Source organism: Saimiri boliviensis, chromosome 10 (assembly GCF_048565385.1).
Source record: "Saimiri boliviensis isolate mSaiBol1 chromosome 10, mSaiBol1.pri, whole genome shotgun sequence".
Lineage (NCBI taxonomy): Eukaryota > Metazoa > Chordata > Mammalia > Primates > Cebidae > Saimiri > Saimiri boliviensis.
Window position 1 is genome coordinate 89706517 of NC_133458.1, and position 16330 is coordinate 89722846.

General features: G+C 40.2%; 1 protein-coding gene and 1 pseudogene across 1 annotated transcript in view; one reads left to right on the plus strand and one right to left on the minus strand.

The window, feature by feature from the left end:
* The window catches only part of HYCC1 (hyccin PI4KA lipid kinase complex subunit 1), a 136815-nt gene that overhangs the window by 117652 nt on the left and 2833 nt on the right, over window positions 1-16330 (minus strand). Inside the window, exon 2 of the mRNA XM_074379612.1 lies at window positions 7813-7935. The gene's annotated coding sequence lies outside the window, so the exon portion shown is untranslated. The remainder of the gene's footprint in view (window positions 1-7812; window positions 7936-16330) is intronic.
* LOC101041362 (14-3-3 protein theta pseudogene) lies at window positions 8148-13628 on the plus strand (annotated as a pseudogene).

Sequence of the window (16330 nt, forward strand, 5' to 3'; positions counted from 1 at the left end):
ATATATACATACATATATGTATATATAAAGAGCTCTCTCTTCCTCTCTTTATATATATACATATATAAACTAAAGTGGACTCTCTCTCTCTCTCTCTCTCTCTCTCTATATATATATATATATATATACATATATATATAAAAAGATAGGAAGAGAGAGCTGAAAAGGCAAAGGAGACAAACTGTACATACTGTTTGTACAAACTGTACAAACTATACATACGGAGACAGGGTCTTGCTCTGTAACCCAGGCTGGAATGCAATGGCCCAATAACAGCTTGACCTCCCAGGCTCAATGATCCTCCCACCTCAGCCTCCCAAGTTGCTGGGACTACAGGCATGCACCGCAGCACCCAGCTAATTTTTTTTTTTTTTTTTTTGGTATTTTTTGTGGAGACAAGGTCTCACCATGTTGCCCAGGCTAGTGTTGAACTCCTGGACTCAAGAAATCCTCCCATCTCAGGCCCCAAAAAGTGCTGGAATTACAAGCATGAGCCATCATGCCCAGTCTTTTTTTTTTTTTTTTTTTTTTTTTGAGACAAAGTTTTGTTCTGTTGCCCAGACGGGAATGCGGTGGCATGATCTTGGCTCACTGCAACCTCTGCCTCCCGGTTTAAGCAATTCCCTGCCTCAGCCTCCTGAGTAGCTAAGATTACAGGCGTGTGCCACCATGCCCGGCTAATTTTTGTATTTTTGTTAGAGACAGGGTTTCACCATCTTGGCCAGGCTGGTCTTGAACTCCTGACCTCATGATCCATCTGCCTCAGCCTCCCAAAGTGCTGGGATTACAGGTGTGAGCCACCACGCCCAGCCTAATTTTTTTTTTTTTTTTTTTTTAAGAATCCTTGTTTTCTGCCAATAGAAGAGTATTTCCTGACCCATTTAGGGTTTTTGTGTGTGTTTGTTTTTTCCTGTCTCACGTCTTGGAAACCGCCACAGTCCAGGGAGTTCAGGCTCCTTCTAGTGGAGAAAAGTATCAAAGACCCAAATTTGGGTCTTGTAAGTCTACCTGAGGGTTGGTGGTGTGTGAGTGCCCCTGCTGTGGCTGCTGGTTCATTGAGAAGTCACAGAACTGGAAAATATTTCTTTTTAAAGTCCTGAGTTCATACTGATTTTCCCAAGCATATTAAGTTGCTATGCCCTACTTTTCTTACAGTCTAGGGTTTCACTGACTTCTAAGACTTTTTACTATGTTTCTGCTGAAGAAAAGATGCTAGACTCATTTTTAAAAAACACAGATGAAGGTTTCCAGATGCCATAAGGAAGGGTTTGGGAAGGGCTATAAAAGCAATGTGGTACTTAACCTGTAACCTGTTTCCTTGCTCTCATCTCATGTGTATAATTATTTACATATAACCAGAGAAAAGAAGAGGGTAGGAAACCACAGGGATTCGGGGATATCTCTTTAGAGACAGAAGATATAAACCATGAACAAGAAAAATCAACCATTCTGTCTCAATCAATCTCCATTCCTCTGGGTTCAAATGGACCCCAGTTCACAGGGAGAAGTGAAATATTCATTTTAACCTCCTTCTTGGCAGGGACAGAGAGATTTCAGTGGTCTCAAAGGTCATTGGAATTGGGGCTCACAATTTCCTGGAGCTTTCTCTAATGCAGGAAATGCAACTACTTCCTCCACTGTGGATTTTTTTCTCTTTGCCTGTGAGGATCAGATATCACTTGACTCTTTTTTTATTCCCCAAGTCCTGATGGAATTGCAGGTATTGCTTGATTTTAGAGTGTTTCCTTTTATTCCTCTCTTTAAGTTGCAGGTTTTGTGAGAACAAAATTGCATCCTGCCCCACCTAGAGGCCTGGAATGATGCTGGATCTAAAACCTGCCTGTCAGTGTGAAATACAGCCGAATCTGAGAAGGCTCAGGAGCCCTCCTAGACTTCTTGTAAGGCAGCTAGGGGACAAAAAGAGGATTATTGGTTGTGCCTTAGCACAGAGCTCATGTGACCTGGGATCCACCGCTCTCTACAAATCTAGACTGTTTCCCAAAGGCAATCAAACATTTAAGATCTCATTCCCTCCTTCTCCTTCTCTCTCGCCCTAACACAAACACCCACACACACAAACGCACACGAATACGCACACAAAACAGTTCGATGCTGCTGTGTGATGATAAGAGTTTTCCCAAGACTGTGTCACTAAGAAAAGAATATACTTGAATGCTTTTATACATTTTGTGGGAATACTAAAGTGTTATTAACTGAGATTGTTATATGCCAGTCTTGAAAACAGCTTCTTCCTTACTAGTCTGAAGCAAGTAGCAGCTAATGCCAACTGATTATGAAGCAATAAAGTGCTACATTTGTTTCTGTTAACTGAGAAGTTAATATTGCCCCCAAAGGAGATTAATTAATTTTTTTTTTTAAATCACAAACCAACCAAATTTGGGAACACATTTAAATTACTGTCTCTGTTGAAGCATTTATGAGACAAATTTTGGGAACTTATCATCACAAATATAGAGGAACAGGCCAGACATGATGATGGCTCATGCCTGTAATTCCAGCACTTTGGGAGGCCAAGGTGGGTGGATCACTTGAAACCAAGAGTTTTAGACCAGCTTGGTCAATGTGCAAAAATGCTGGCCTCCTGTCTCTACTAAAAATACAAAAAATTGGCTGGGCTTGGTGGTGTGTGCCTATAGTTCTGGCAACTCGGGAGATTGAGGCACAAGAATCGCTCAAACCCAGAGGCAGAAGTTGCAGTGAACTGAGATTGCACCCCTGCACTCCAGCCTGGGTGACAGAGTGAGACTCTGCCTAAAATTTTCTGTATCTATCTATCTATCTATCGAGAGAGAAATGAAGACATTTAGAAAATATTTTACATAATCAAAGACATAAAGTTGAAGTTAACACAAGATCCAGTTGTCCTACTTTCTGAAAAGACATTGAAATTCAAACAGGCAATTAACAAACTCCATTTATACAATCTCATTACATTCCAGCTAACATATAGGACGATAAAACTATAACATCTTTGGGTTTAATTTATCTAAAGTCTGTAAAACACACCACCTGATAAAATCCTTCAGGGTAACCTCTAACTTTACAACACTGTAACACTATTAGCCCTTTCATCAGTTGTGGCTTGTTAGTCAAATACACTTTGTAAACAAAGTTACCATGCACACTAGAATCAGAAAGAATGAACCAGAACTACATGGCAGGAAGCAATTATAGTCCAGCTAAGTTTGTATATTCTTACTTCATTTAGTGAATGCCTGCTATGCCACATTCTATGTTAGGAATTTGGATACAAAGGTAAAGAGGTAAAAAAAAGAATAATTTCTGCCACCAAAAATTCTCTTGGTCCTGTTTTACAAACAGTTCTCTGACTCTTGCATTTAAGAGAAGCAGCTTTAGTTGTGAAGGCAGCTATTATAGAAAGGGAATAAACACTTTGCCTAAATAGAATTCAGCGAGAAATTAGCTGGTGAGTAAAAAAGGTTTCTAAGCAGCAAAAAAACAGATTCCACACATTCCAAATACTAAAGTTATGGGTTGAATCCCTAGGCGTGACTCCTGGAGCCTTTTTCCTACTTTATACACAATTCTAGCAATTGTGGTATAAAAGAATATTGGCTCCCTTCCGAAGATAAGCTTGGAAAACTTCCTAAGTTAATACTGAAAGGAGATCTCTAACCCAGAAGTGGAGTCAAACCATGTAGTTTTGGTTCATACTTTCTGATTCTAGTGTACATGGTAATTTTGTTTACAAAGTATATTTGACTAACAACCACAACTGATACAAGGGCCAATAGTGTTACAGTGCTATAAAGTTAGAGGTTACCTTGAAGGACTTCATCAGGTGGTGTGCTTTACAGGGTTTAGATAAATTAACCCCAAAGATGTTAGAGTTTTATTGCCCTGTAGAATGTTGTCCAATTTTATATATAAAACAGTAAATATTTTCTTTTGCTTACTGTATACTGGTGTGTGCGTGTGTGTGTCTGTGTGTGTGTGTGCGTGTGTGTGTGTGTGTGTGTGTGTGTGTAAGCATTTGGAAAAACCAATTCTTTTGTCTAACTGTCTAATTTTCAGTTCCCTCACGAATGGTTTAAATAAAACTTTGACACATTATAATGAATAATTTTGTTCAGAGATTTTACTTTTAAAGTTCTGTATTGTTTTTTCCACACATTATCTGAGATAACTACCTGTCCTTCAGTCCATAAAGACTAACAAGTTCACAGGCACTTGACCTGGGTCACTTTCTTTCTTTTTCTCTTTTTCTTTTCTTTTCTTTCTTTCTTTCTTTTTTTTTTTTTTTTTTTTTTTTTTTTTTTGTTGACAGAGTCTTGCTCTGTCATGTAGGCTGGAGTGCAGTGGCACAATCTTGGCTCACTACAACCTCCGCCTCCCAGATTCAGCCTCCAAAGTAGCTGGGATTACAGGCACCTGCCACCACACCCAGCTAATTTTTGTATTTTTGGTAGAGATAGGGTTTCACCATCTTAGCCAGGCTGGTCTTGAATGCCTCATGATCCACCCGCCTCGGCCTCCCAAAGTGCTGGGATTACAGGCGTGAGCCACTGCACCTGGTCCTGGGTCACTTTCTTTTTAGCTCTTAGGCTATCTGCAGAAGGAGGGAGCCATCTCAACATTTACCCACAGAGTACCACTTTCTTGATCATTTTGATGCCTTCATGGTTGGGACTGAGAGAGATTTCTGTTGATGGCAGTGCCCTAGGCCCCTCCTCTCCAGTCTCTCATCAACTAATTGTCACCAGGAAGGAGAGCCACAGCAAACAACCTGCCCAGGCCCATTTGGATAATAAAATACCTAAGTCTTAATATAGTAAAATACCAAAGCTCTGTGCCAAGAGAAATGGACACGGGAGCCTTTTCTGAAAAAACTTTGCAATATTTATGACTTCCTTATTTTTACTATATCTGTTACCACTTATTTGTTTCCCTAAAACAAGCAGTAAAACTTAAAATAAAAAAAGCTTACGTTGGAGGGTTATGAGAATATTTTGATATTTTTATTTCTGTTTTTATTTCTATTTTTATTTCCCATCCCCTATATAACCAATGTTAGCAATTTGGTTTATAATTTGGTTTCCAGGCAATTTTTCTATGTATTTCAATATGTTCTGTATGCATTTTCAATATGTTCTGCTATCTTTCAGGTCAAAAGGATGTCTTTTTGAACCATTTCCTCACAATTATGAAACAATTTCCCAACAGATTTTAAATGTTGGGGAATGGCATGGAATGAACTCCAGCAATGGAATACTTGGGAATTTTGCTTAATCTATTTGAGGATTCAGAAATGTACTGTTTTGTAATTTGTCTGTTTGTTTTGTCTATTGTTGAAAATACTCACGGAATACAGAGAGTGGGGAAAGATAGGTGGAAATATGAAGGGGGAGAGGTAGAAAATAAGTCTAGAGAAGCCGTAAGGAATTACCTAGAATCCCTAGTCCACAAGTCCCCAGCGAGAAGGGAGTCGGGGAGAAGAGTTTCCACTGACTTTATAAACACACTCTCATGTGTGTGTTTGCAGGTATGGGAAGGACAATGAGGAAGGATAAAAAGAAATACTCTATAAGCTCAGGAAAACACAATTATCCTTTAGAAAGTGGAGTTGGGTAGAAGGGCAACATGTGGATACTTAAGATCAATTGGACAAGAATGTTGATGCTCAATGGTAATAAATTTAGAAAAATACTTCCTCCAGCCAACTTGACCCATGAAGTGAAATAAGATTAACAAACTAATTCACTCCTTCAGAAGGTATTTATCAGGCATCTGGTTTATGCCAGGCACTGTACTAGTTGTTAGAATTACAGATATCACAGCTAATAAGATCATCCCAATGGAAAAGACTGATGTGTAAACAAGAATTAAAACAGTATTTAAGTGTTCAGATAGGGAAGCACAAAGGAAGGAAAAGTAACTCAGGGTTTGTTTGTTTGTTTGTTTGTTTGTTTTAGCATGTGGGTAGAATCTGGTAAGCTTTCCTGATAGAGGAAACATCCTGAGATTAGACCTAACAAGTAGAGCTAGCACCAACCAAGCAAGCAGCAGACACTAAGACTCAGAAGCCAAAAATAGTATCCTGGGTTAGGGGGCTGATGATGATAATCCAGTTGGCTGGAGCATCATGGGCAAGAGCCAGGGACATAGGAAGTTGGTGAGAGGTAAGGCAGGAAAAGAAAGCAGATTCTCCATATTTATATTTCAAGTAGATTTGCCTTTGGATAATAGAAAGGCTAAGGTTACGGCTAATTGTTAACTGTATTTACAGCTCACTCATTCTTGACTTAAGCCAGTCGAAAGGCTCACAGTCTTGTTCTATAAGCATGTGGGAGAAAGAGCTGGCAGAAAGGAGCCTCACTGCCTGTTCCTCAAGATCCCAGGGCACAGAATGGCAGAAGCTGTTACAGAGGTGTATCAGGCCATTCTTGCATTGCTATAAAAAATATACCTGAGACTGGGTGATTTATAAAGAAAAAAGGTTTAATTGGCCCATGATTCTGCAGACTGTACAGGAACCACGTTGTTGGACTTTGCTCGGCTTCTGAGGAGGCCTCGGGAAATGTACAACCATGGTGGAAGGGGAAGCAGGAGCAGGCACATCACATGGTTAGAGCAGGCGCAAGAGGGGTGGGGTAACATACCCTTTTCAACAGCTAGATCTTGCGAGAACTCACTATCATGAGAACAGTACAAAGGGAATGATACTAAACCATTTATAAGAAACCCACCCCATGAACCAATCACCTCCCACTAAGCCCCAAATCCAACCAAGGGGATAACAATTCAACATGAGATTCGGTGGGGTCACAGGTCCAAACCATATCAAGAGGCTAGAGACAGATTTCTATTGGTCCTGGCTATGGCTTACCAAAGGAATGTGTTGGCCTTACATCCCTCAAAGTCAGCATCTCCTCAAAACAGGGAAGTAAAAGTGGGAAGAAAGGGAAATGGAGGTAGGAAAGGAGGTATGGGACATACAAATTAATAGTTAGGTTAATGGGGCCTATTAGTAGGACTCCTCTGGAACATGCTGGTAACCTAAGTCCCCTTACTTCAACTTATGAATTAATACTCTGAGAGCTCTCTTTTGTGTGGGCAGAATCTGAGGATCTGTCACTCATATAAGCCCTTCAACGACCTGAGTCTCCAAGTGAGAGATCATAGGCAGGGGGCATTGTAAAAGAGACTGCAGGATCCAGGATCTTCATGTTTCACATCTCTAACTGCTTGGATTGGCCAGGAGAATGCGAGGTATTGACCAAAGGATAGGGCTAAAGATATATATTGCTATTTTTGCTGTTACTTTATAGTCTCTGCCAGAAACACTGCTCTTTATCCTTGAAAACCCAGATCTTTTAGCACAGACTTTTCTTCGGCCCAGGCAAAGTGAATGGTTTCCTCCTCTGAGTCCCTGCATCACTTTAGACATACCCATCCCAAAGCCCTTATCACATTTTTATTTATAATACTTCCCCACTGACTTCAAATATCTTGCTTATTATCCAGTACATAGCCGATATGTATAATATTTGTTGACCAGATGGTCTGAATCAACACTGGCTTAGGCAGGCAAGGAGAGCAACCAAGTAGACAAGAACTGAGAGCTAAAGCTGGGGCCCTGACTTCTCACCAAGGGTTAGGCAAGACAGGAAGTCACAACTATGGAGCCAAGTCAGTGCTGGAAGGGCAGGCAGGCAGGCATGGCTGTAACACGGGACCACAGCACAGGGTGTTCATATAAGGTCCAATTACCCTGACGGACCCAGGCCCGCTCAGTGGATGGGTGTCTGATACTTTTGGAGAAGTACTTACCTCTCTATTCAGGATCAGTATAATGGGAAACAGTGTGGGCTTCAGGAGTCAGACTACCTGCCACTTTCCATCCCTGTGTCCTAAGGCAAATTGCTGAACCTCTCGAAGCCTCAGTTTCTTCATCTGTAAAACAGGGATGGTAGTATTTATTCTCTATATCATATTTTATTGTTCCCATTAAATGAAATAATGAATGTGAATTGTTTAGTACAGTGTCCAGCACATAATGCACACTCAATATCTGGCACCTGTATCATTACTCCAGCCAAAATTTTTAGTCTGCTTTAGGTGCTATGCCCTTCTGGGACCATCACTGCCTAATTCCCTCAACTGGGATGTCGGCATCAACTCTGGAAAGTACTCGGTGACAGAGACCATATCTTTTACACCCAAAATTCCCCTTTGCACTTAAGGATTTGATATAATCAGCGTTTATGTGTCTATTGTGTTCGGTAGTTTATGGCAATAGACACTAAATCTTTTTTTTTTTTTTTTTTTTTTTTTCTGAGACAGAGTTTCACTCTTGTTACCCAGGCTGGAGTGCAATGGCACGATCTCGGCTCACCGCAACCTCCGTCTCCTGGGTTCAGGCAATTCTCCTGCCTCAGCCACCTGAGTAGCTGGGATTACAGGCACGCACCACCATGCCCAGCTAATGTTTTGTATTTTTAACAGAGACGGGGTTTCACCATGTTGACCAGGATGGTCTCGATCTCTTGACCTCGTGATCCACCCACCTCGGCCTCCCAAAGTGCTGGGATTACAGGCTTGAGCCCCCGCGCCCGGCGACACTAATTCTTTTTATTAAATACATTACTAAAAAATGACTTCAAACAGCAAAATCGACAGGAGCCAAATAAGTTGCTAATTTACATGAGAAAAGTTTCCATTTGCAATCAATTACAGTGCTCAGCCTAGCTTAGTGCTTTGCACAAATATTTACACACTTGAATCAAGATGGCTGTGAGATACTCTGTACCTATTTTGAGTACTCAGGAGATACAACACTTACATTCATCTAGCAAATGGGAAACAGAACTAAATGCCTTGGACTGAAATCCTTTCATAGAAGGATTCACAGTCATGTTATCTTCTTTAACTAAAACAACATTCACTTTCAAGCTTTGGTTACAGTGAATTAACGTATGACCCACAGGCAAACAGCCAACTAAGTAATTTTAAGAAATGTACCAACCTAGGGAAGAGAGATCCAAGACGGCTGATCACTAGCAGCTCGGGATTGTAGCTCCCAGTGAAAGCACAGAGAACGAGAGGACGCCACATTTTCAGATGAATTCCTGTTGCTCACGCACCAGGAGATTCCCAGCGGAGGAGCACCACGGGTCGCCAGCGCGATTCTTGTAACCGGCAAGGCGGTTTTGCCAGCGCCTTGGAGCGTTGGTTCTTGGTGCAGAGTCAGAAAAGCATCATCAATCTTAATGCCGCTGTTTTGGCGCAGTGGGTTGCTCAGATTTCGGCGCTGAGAATCAGTAAATTGGACGTCCACTCAGAAACCCAATTACAAAGATGGTAATTATAAAGACCACAGATGGATAAATCTACAACGAAGGGAAGAAAACAGCCAAAAAAGGCTGAGAATACCCAAGATCAGAATGCCTCTCCCTCAGCAGGGGATCACAGTTCCTCATCAGCAACGGAACAAGGCTTGATGGAGAACGAGTGTGTTCCAATTACAGAAGCAGGCTTCAATATGTGGTTAATAAGAAACTTCTGTGAATTAAAAGAACTTGTTCTAACCCAATCCAAAGAAACTAAGAACTTTGAAAAAAGGTTTGACGAAATGTTAACAAGAATACACAATTTAGAGAGGAATATAAGTGAATGGATGGAGCTGAAAAAAAACACAATACGAGAACTTCATGAAGTATGCACAAGTTTTAACAGCCAAATTGATCAAGCAGAAAAAAGGATATCAGAGGTCGAAGACCAACTCAATGAAATAAAACAAGAAGACAAGATTAGAGAAAAAAGGATAAAAAGGAACGAGCAAAGTGTCCAAGAAATATGGGACTATGTGAAAAGACCTAATCTATGCTTGATAGGTGTACCTGAATGTGACGAAGAGAATGAATCCAAACTGGAAAATACGCTTCAGGATATTATTCAGGAAAATTTTCTCAACCTAGTAAGGCAGGATAATATTCGACTCCAGGTAATACAGAGAACACCACAAAGATATTCCTCAAGAAGAGCAACTCCAAGGCACATAATCGTCAGATTCACCAGGGTTGAAATGAAGGAGAAAATACTAAGGGCAGACAGAGAGAAAGGTCAGATTACCGACAAAGGGAAGCCTATCAGACTTACAGCAGATCTCTCAGCAGAAACCCTACGAGCCAGAAGCGAGTGGGGACCAATATTCAAAATCCTTAAAGAAAAGAACTTTCAACCAAGAATTTCACATCCAGCCAAACTAAGCTTCATAAGTGAAGGAAAAATAAAGTTTTTTGTGAACGAGCAAGCACTCAGAGATTTCATCAACACCAGGCCTGCTTTACAAGAGCTTCTGAAAGAATCACTACACATAGAAAGGAACAAACAGTATCAGCCTTTCTAAAAAATACCAAAAAGTAAAAAGCATCAATATAATGAAGAATTTACATCAACTAATGGGCAAAACAGCCAGCTAATATTAAATGGCAGTATTAAACTCACATATATCGTTATTAATTCTAAATTTAAATCGACTAAATCCCCCAATCCAAAGACAGACAGGCAATTTGGATAAAAAACTAAAACCCATCGGTATGCTGCATCCAGACCCATCTCACATTCAAGGATACACAAAGACTCAAAACAAAGGGATGGAGAAATATTTACCAACCAAACAGAGAGCAAAAATAAATAAATAAAAAGCAGAAGTTACAATTTTTGCCTCTGATAAAATAGTCGTTAAAGCAACAAAGATCAAAAGAAGCAAAGAAGGACATTATATAATGATAAAAGGATCAATGCAACAAGAAGAAGAGCTAAAGATCCTAAATATATACGCACCCAATACAGGAATACGCAGACATACAAGACTTATAAACAGACTTAGACTCCCACACAATAATAGTGGGAGACTTCAACATTAACATTAGACAGATCAATGAGACAGAAAATTAACAACGATATCCAGGACTTGAACTCCGATCTGGAACAAGTAAACTCAATTAACATTTATAGTACTCTCCACTTTAAATACACAAAATATACACTCTTATCAGTACCACATCATATCAAGTTAGAAGTTTAAACGAAATATTGGTTGGTTCCTTGTTTGTTATTCTCTTCCCTTATTTTCTTTCATGTCTCCATTGTTAAGCACAATTATAGGCATACCCATATTTAGACTGCATTCTAGCCTGGGCAATAAAGCAATACCCCCATTCTCTCTCCCTCTTCCTCTTTCTCTTTCTTCCTCTTCTTTATTATTTTTCTTATTATTCTTTTTTTCTTTCTCTCTTTTAAAAAAAAAAAAAAAAAGGAATGTACCAACCTAAATAATACTTTGAGGGTCCGTGAGACATGGTATTGCCTTTCATTCCTGAGCCTTTTTCATTAGAGTATCTATGTATTAATATATAATTTACATCTTTTAAATTGAGGATATGACTAAATCATACTTTTTTTTCAGCTTAAGAATTGGATGAAGTTGGAAGACTTAAAATGTTTGGCACTTGAGTTGGAAAAAAAAAGAAACAACTGCTCCATTTCTGGGCATGGGCACTTGCAATGACATATGGACACATAAGCTGAAGATCACCAACTTGCCCTTTACAACATTCTTTGAAAGAATGTTGACCCTTATACCTTAAATGTCAGATTTTCCCTTTAAGATTTAACTCAAAAGTACATGGTTATGAAGGACATTTTCTGGCCTTCTTGCCTACATATGACTTTTAAAAATATAATATTGGGCTGGGCAGGATGACTCACATCTGTAATCCCAGCACGTTGAGAGACCAAGGTGGGTGGATCACCTGAGCCCAAGAGTTCGAGATCAGCCTGCAAAACTCCATATCTACAAAAAACACAAAAAAATTAGCCAGGTGTGGTGGCACATGCCTACAGTCCCAGCTACTCAGGAGGCTGAGATTGGGGGACCCCTTAAGCCTGGAACGTTAAGGCTGCAGTAAACTGTGGTCATGCCACTCCAGCCTGGGTGACAGAGCAAAACCATATCTGAAAAAAAAAATCTATCTATCTAGAGATTATATGTATATGTGTGTATATATATATATGTATATGTATATGTATATGTATATGTATGTGTGTATATACATATATATATACACACACACACATATATATTAGATTGCCTTGCCTATATATATGTGTATATGTGTATGTATACATATGTGTGTGTGCATATATATATACACACATATATACACACACACATATATATATATACCTTCTACCTTGGAGGGCTGGAAACTTATTTCCCATGTTTCTCACATTTCTATTTATTCTCATACTGTGCCTAGACCTGATTAAACAGAGCCTTGAACATGAAGGAAGAAGCCAGAAGAACTGGGCTCAGCTCTGAACTCTTAACTGAGTAAATTGCCAAGCACTATTATCTCCTTCCAGATCTTAAATTTGAGGTGTTCTGGATAATTAGATTGCCTTGCCTTTATATATACATATGTATATGTGTATATGTGTATCTATCATGTGGCAAACTTCGACACATGGGGGTACTCTTGAGAAGAATGGAAGTGAGAACTTGTCTCTTTGCATTCCAAGTCCAAATAAGTCAAATTTGTTTGATGCATTTTGATGGCCTAACCCAAATTAGACAACAGGAAAGAGCAGCAAGATCCTGGGAAATCTTTACCATGACAACAGGAAAAAGGCAGGCTAGGAGATCAGCTAGGAAGTCAGCTGGGAAAAGTGAACCTTGCATCCGGATCAATCTGCTCTCAATGCAGCCATCCCGAAGGCAGGTTTGGTGCCCAAGGAATCATAAGAGTTTCACTCACTCTCCTCGCCCTTCGGCCCGGCCGCAGCCCCGCGCCCACCACGGAGAAGACGGAGCTGATCCAGAAGGCCAAGTTGGCCAAGCAGGCCGAGCGCTACGATGACAAGGCCACCTGCATGAAGGCAGTGACCGAGCAGGGCGCCGAACTGCCCAACGAGGAGTGCAACCTGCTCTCCGTGGCCTACAAGAATGTGGTCGGGGGCCGCAGGTCTGCCTGGAGGATCACCTGGAGCATCAAGCAGAAGACCAACACCTCGACAAGAAGTTGCAGCTGATTAAGGACTATCTGGAGAAAGTGGAGGCCAAGCTGAGATCATCTGCACCACGGTCCTGGAATTGTTGGATAAATACTTAATAGCCAATGCAACTAAACCAGAGAGTAAGGTCTTCTATCTGAAAATGAAGGGTGATTACTTCCGGTACCTTGCTGAAACTGCATGTGGTGATGATTGGAAACAAACGATAGATAATTCCCAAGAAGCTTACCAAAAGGCATGTCATATAAGCAAGAAGGAGACGCAACCCACACACCCAATTGCCTGGGGCTTGCTCTTAACTTCTCTATATTTTACTATGAGACTCTTAATAACCCAGAGCTTGCCTACAGGCTGGCTAAGACAGCTTTTGATGAGGCCATTGCTGAACTTGATATACTGAATGAAGACGCCTACAAAGACAGCAACCTCATCATGCAGTTGCTTAGAAACAACCTAACACTTTGGACATCAGACAGTGCAGAAGAATGTGATGCAGCAGAAGGAGCTGAAAACTAAATCCATACAGGGTGTCATCCTTCTTTCCTTCAAGAAACCTTTTTACACATCTCCGTTCCTTATTCCACTTGGATTTCCTATAGCAAAGAAACCATTCATATGTATGGAATCAACTGTTTATAGTCTTTTCACACTGCAGCTTTGGGAAAACTTCATTCCTTGATTTGTGTTTGTCTTGGCCTTCCTGGAGTGCAGTTACTGCTGTAGAAAAGTATTAATAGCTTCATTTCATATAAACATAAGTAACTTCCAAACACTTATGTAGAGGACTAAAAATCTATTTGGTATTTAAATAATCTGCAAGTAAACACAGTTCTGCAAGTGACTGTGTTTTGTATTACTGTGAAGATATGAAAAGGTAGTTAATTAAAATTTGAAGAGTGTTCCACATAACTTCTTAATTTCTACATTCCCTCCCTTACTTTTTGGGGATTTCTTTCAATAAGCAACTTTTCCATGCTCTTAATGTATTCCTTTTTAGTTGGAATCCAGAGTATCAGATTGAATGGAAAAGCACTTGCCATCTCTGCCTAGGGGTAACAAATTGAAATGCCTCCTATGTCACATAAGGAGGTCATATATATCTGCGGCAACAGGGAGTTTCCTTATTCACTCTTTATTTGCTGCTGTTTAAGTTGACAACCTCCCTTCCCAATAAAAAATCACTTACACCTCCTGCCTTTGTAGTTCTGGTATTCACTTTACTGTGCAACAGAAGTAGCATGGTGCTGCCAGAATACAAGCATTGCTTTTGGCAAATTAAAGTGCATGTCATTTCTTAATACACTAGAAAAGGGAAATAAAGTACACAAGTCCAAGTCTAAAACTTTACTACTTTTCCATGCAGATTTGTGCACATGTGAGAGGGTGTCCAGTTTGTCTAGTGATTGTTATTTAGAGAGTTGGACCACTATTGTGTATTGCTAATCATTGACTGTAGTCCCAAAAAAGCCTTGTGAAAATGTTATGCCCTATGTAACAGCAGAGTAACATAAAATAAAATTACATTTTATAAACCATTTACTACAGCTTTGTAACAATTGCATACCCATATTTTAAGAGACAGGTGAACTTACTACTTTCTAAAGTTTATTGATACTTCCCTTTTATGTAAAATGTAGTAGTGATACCTTTATTTCTGCATTGTGCATTGTGACACGTTTGTCTAGGGATGCCTGGAAATGTATAAAATTGGACTGCATTTCTTAGAGTGTTCTACTATAGATATAGTCTCACAGGCCATCTCTTCTGCAGATGTAAATGATATCTGGTTAAGTGTTATATGGAATAAAGTGGACATTTTAAAACTAAAAAAAAAAAAAAAAAGAGTTTGAAGGTGGTAGGCTGGGCCACTTCTGTTGTTGGCCCATTAGCCAACAAATTGTACATCTCTCCAAATAGTACATCATAAGGAATGGCCATAGCCTGTGCTGGGATCTACAATAATCCTGGTGGTAATAATTAGAGTAGGTGGCCCAGCTTGATCCAGTTATTTGGCTTACCCTATTTAACAGCAACCTTGAGGTTCAACTTCAGCAACAGTAGCCACGGTATGGATGATCACGGGGCAACGGGAGTACGGCCTGGTTAGGGCACATCTCCAGACTGCCAGTATTACAGGAAAGGGGTCCTGATCCAGATCCCAAGAGAGAGTTCTTGGATCTTGTGCAAGAAACAATTCAGGGCAAGTCTGCAGTGCAAAACTAAAGCAAGTTTACTAAGAAAGTAAAGTGGTAAAAGGACAGCTACTCCATAGACAGAGCAGGACATTCCTGAAAATAAGAGAAGAAACGCATCCACCCAAGGTACAATGCTTGTATATATGGGGAGATGTGTTTGTGATAAAGGATTGATTTTCTTAATTACTATATTTTGCAAGGATCCCTATTATTCTCTCTCTCTCTCTCTCTCTCTCTCTCTCTTTTGAGACAGAGTCTCACTCTGTCACCCAGGCTGGAGTGCAGTGGCACGATCTCGGTCATGGCAACTTCCACCTCCCAGGTTCAAGCAATTCTCCTGCCTCAGCCACCTGAGTAGTTGGGACTACAAGCACCTTCTACCACACCCAGCTAACTTTTGTATTTTTAGTAGAGATGGAGTTTCACCATGCTGGCCAGGATGGTCTTGATTTCCTGACCTCGTGATCCACCCACCTCAGCTTCCCAAAGTGCTAGGATTACAGCCAATATTATTATCTTTAAAGCAAAATTAGAAATGCCTTTGTTTTCCAGATATCAGGATACCTGGACACTCCCAAGTCTTGGTCTGTTTAGTAAACAATATTAATCTGTTCCCTTAACCACAAATATCTAGAGGCCAGGAATGCCTAACTTTCTGAGAATGCAGCCCACCAACTCCCAGCCTCATTTTCCTAGCCCTCACTCAAAATGGAGTTGCTCTGGTTTGAACTCTGACTTCCTCTAACATATTTCCCCGCACCCTTTACAAGAGGACCCTTAATCCTAAGAGTTGCAAAGGAATGAAGATCCATCTTCTGTAACTTCTTCATGCTGAATAGGGGCGATTATATTCCTGCCTAACTATTAGGGTTTCTTGCGTTCAGGGTAAAGAGAAGTTCAGTCAGAGAGCATTGGTATAGTGAAGGTCATTCATAATGCTGAGTTCCGACGAAAGGTGATATCTGGAAGATTAGTAAGTGTCCAATTTAAGAAAGCATTGAGTAAACTTGTCTTGAATTTCTATACAAAGAGTACAACTGCAATATATTCCACAACAGCAAAGCAAAATAAGTAAA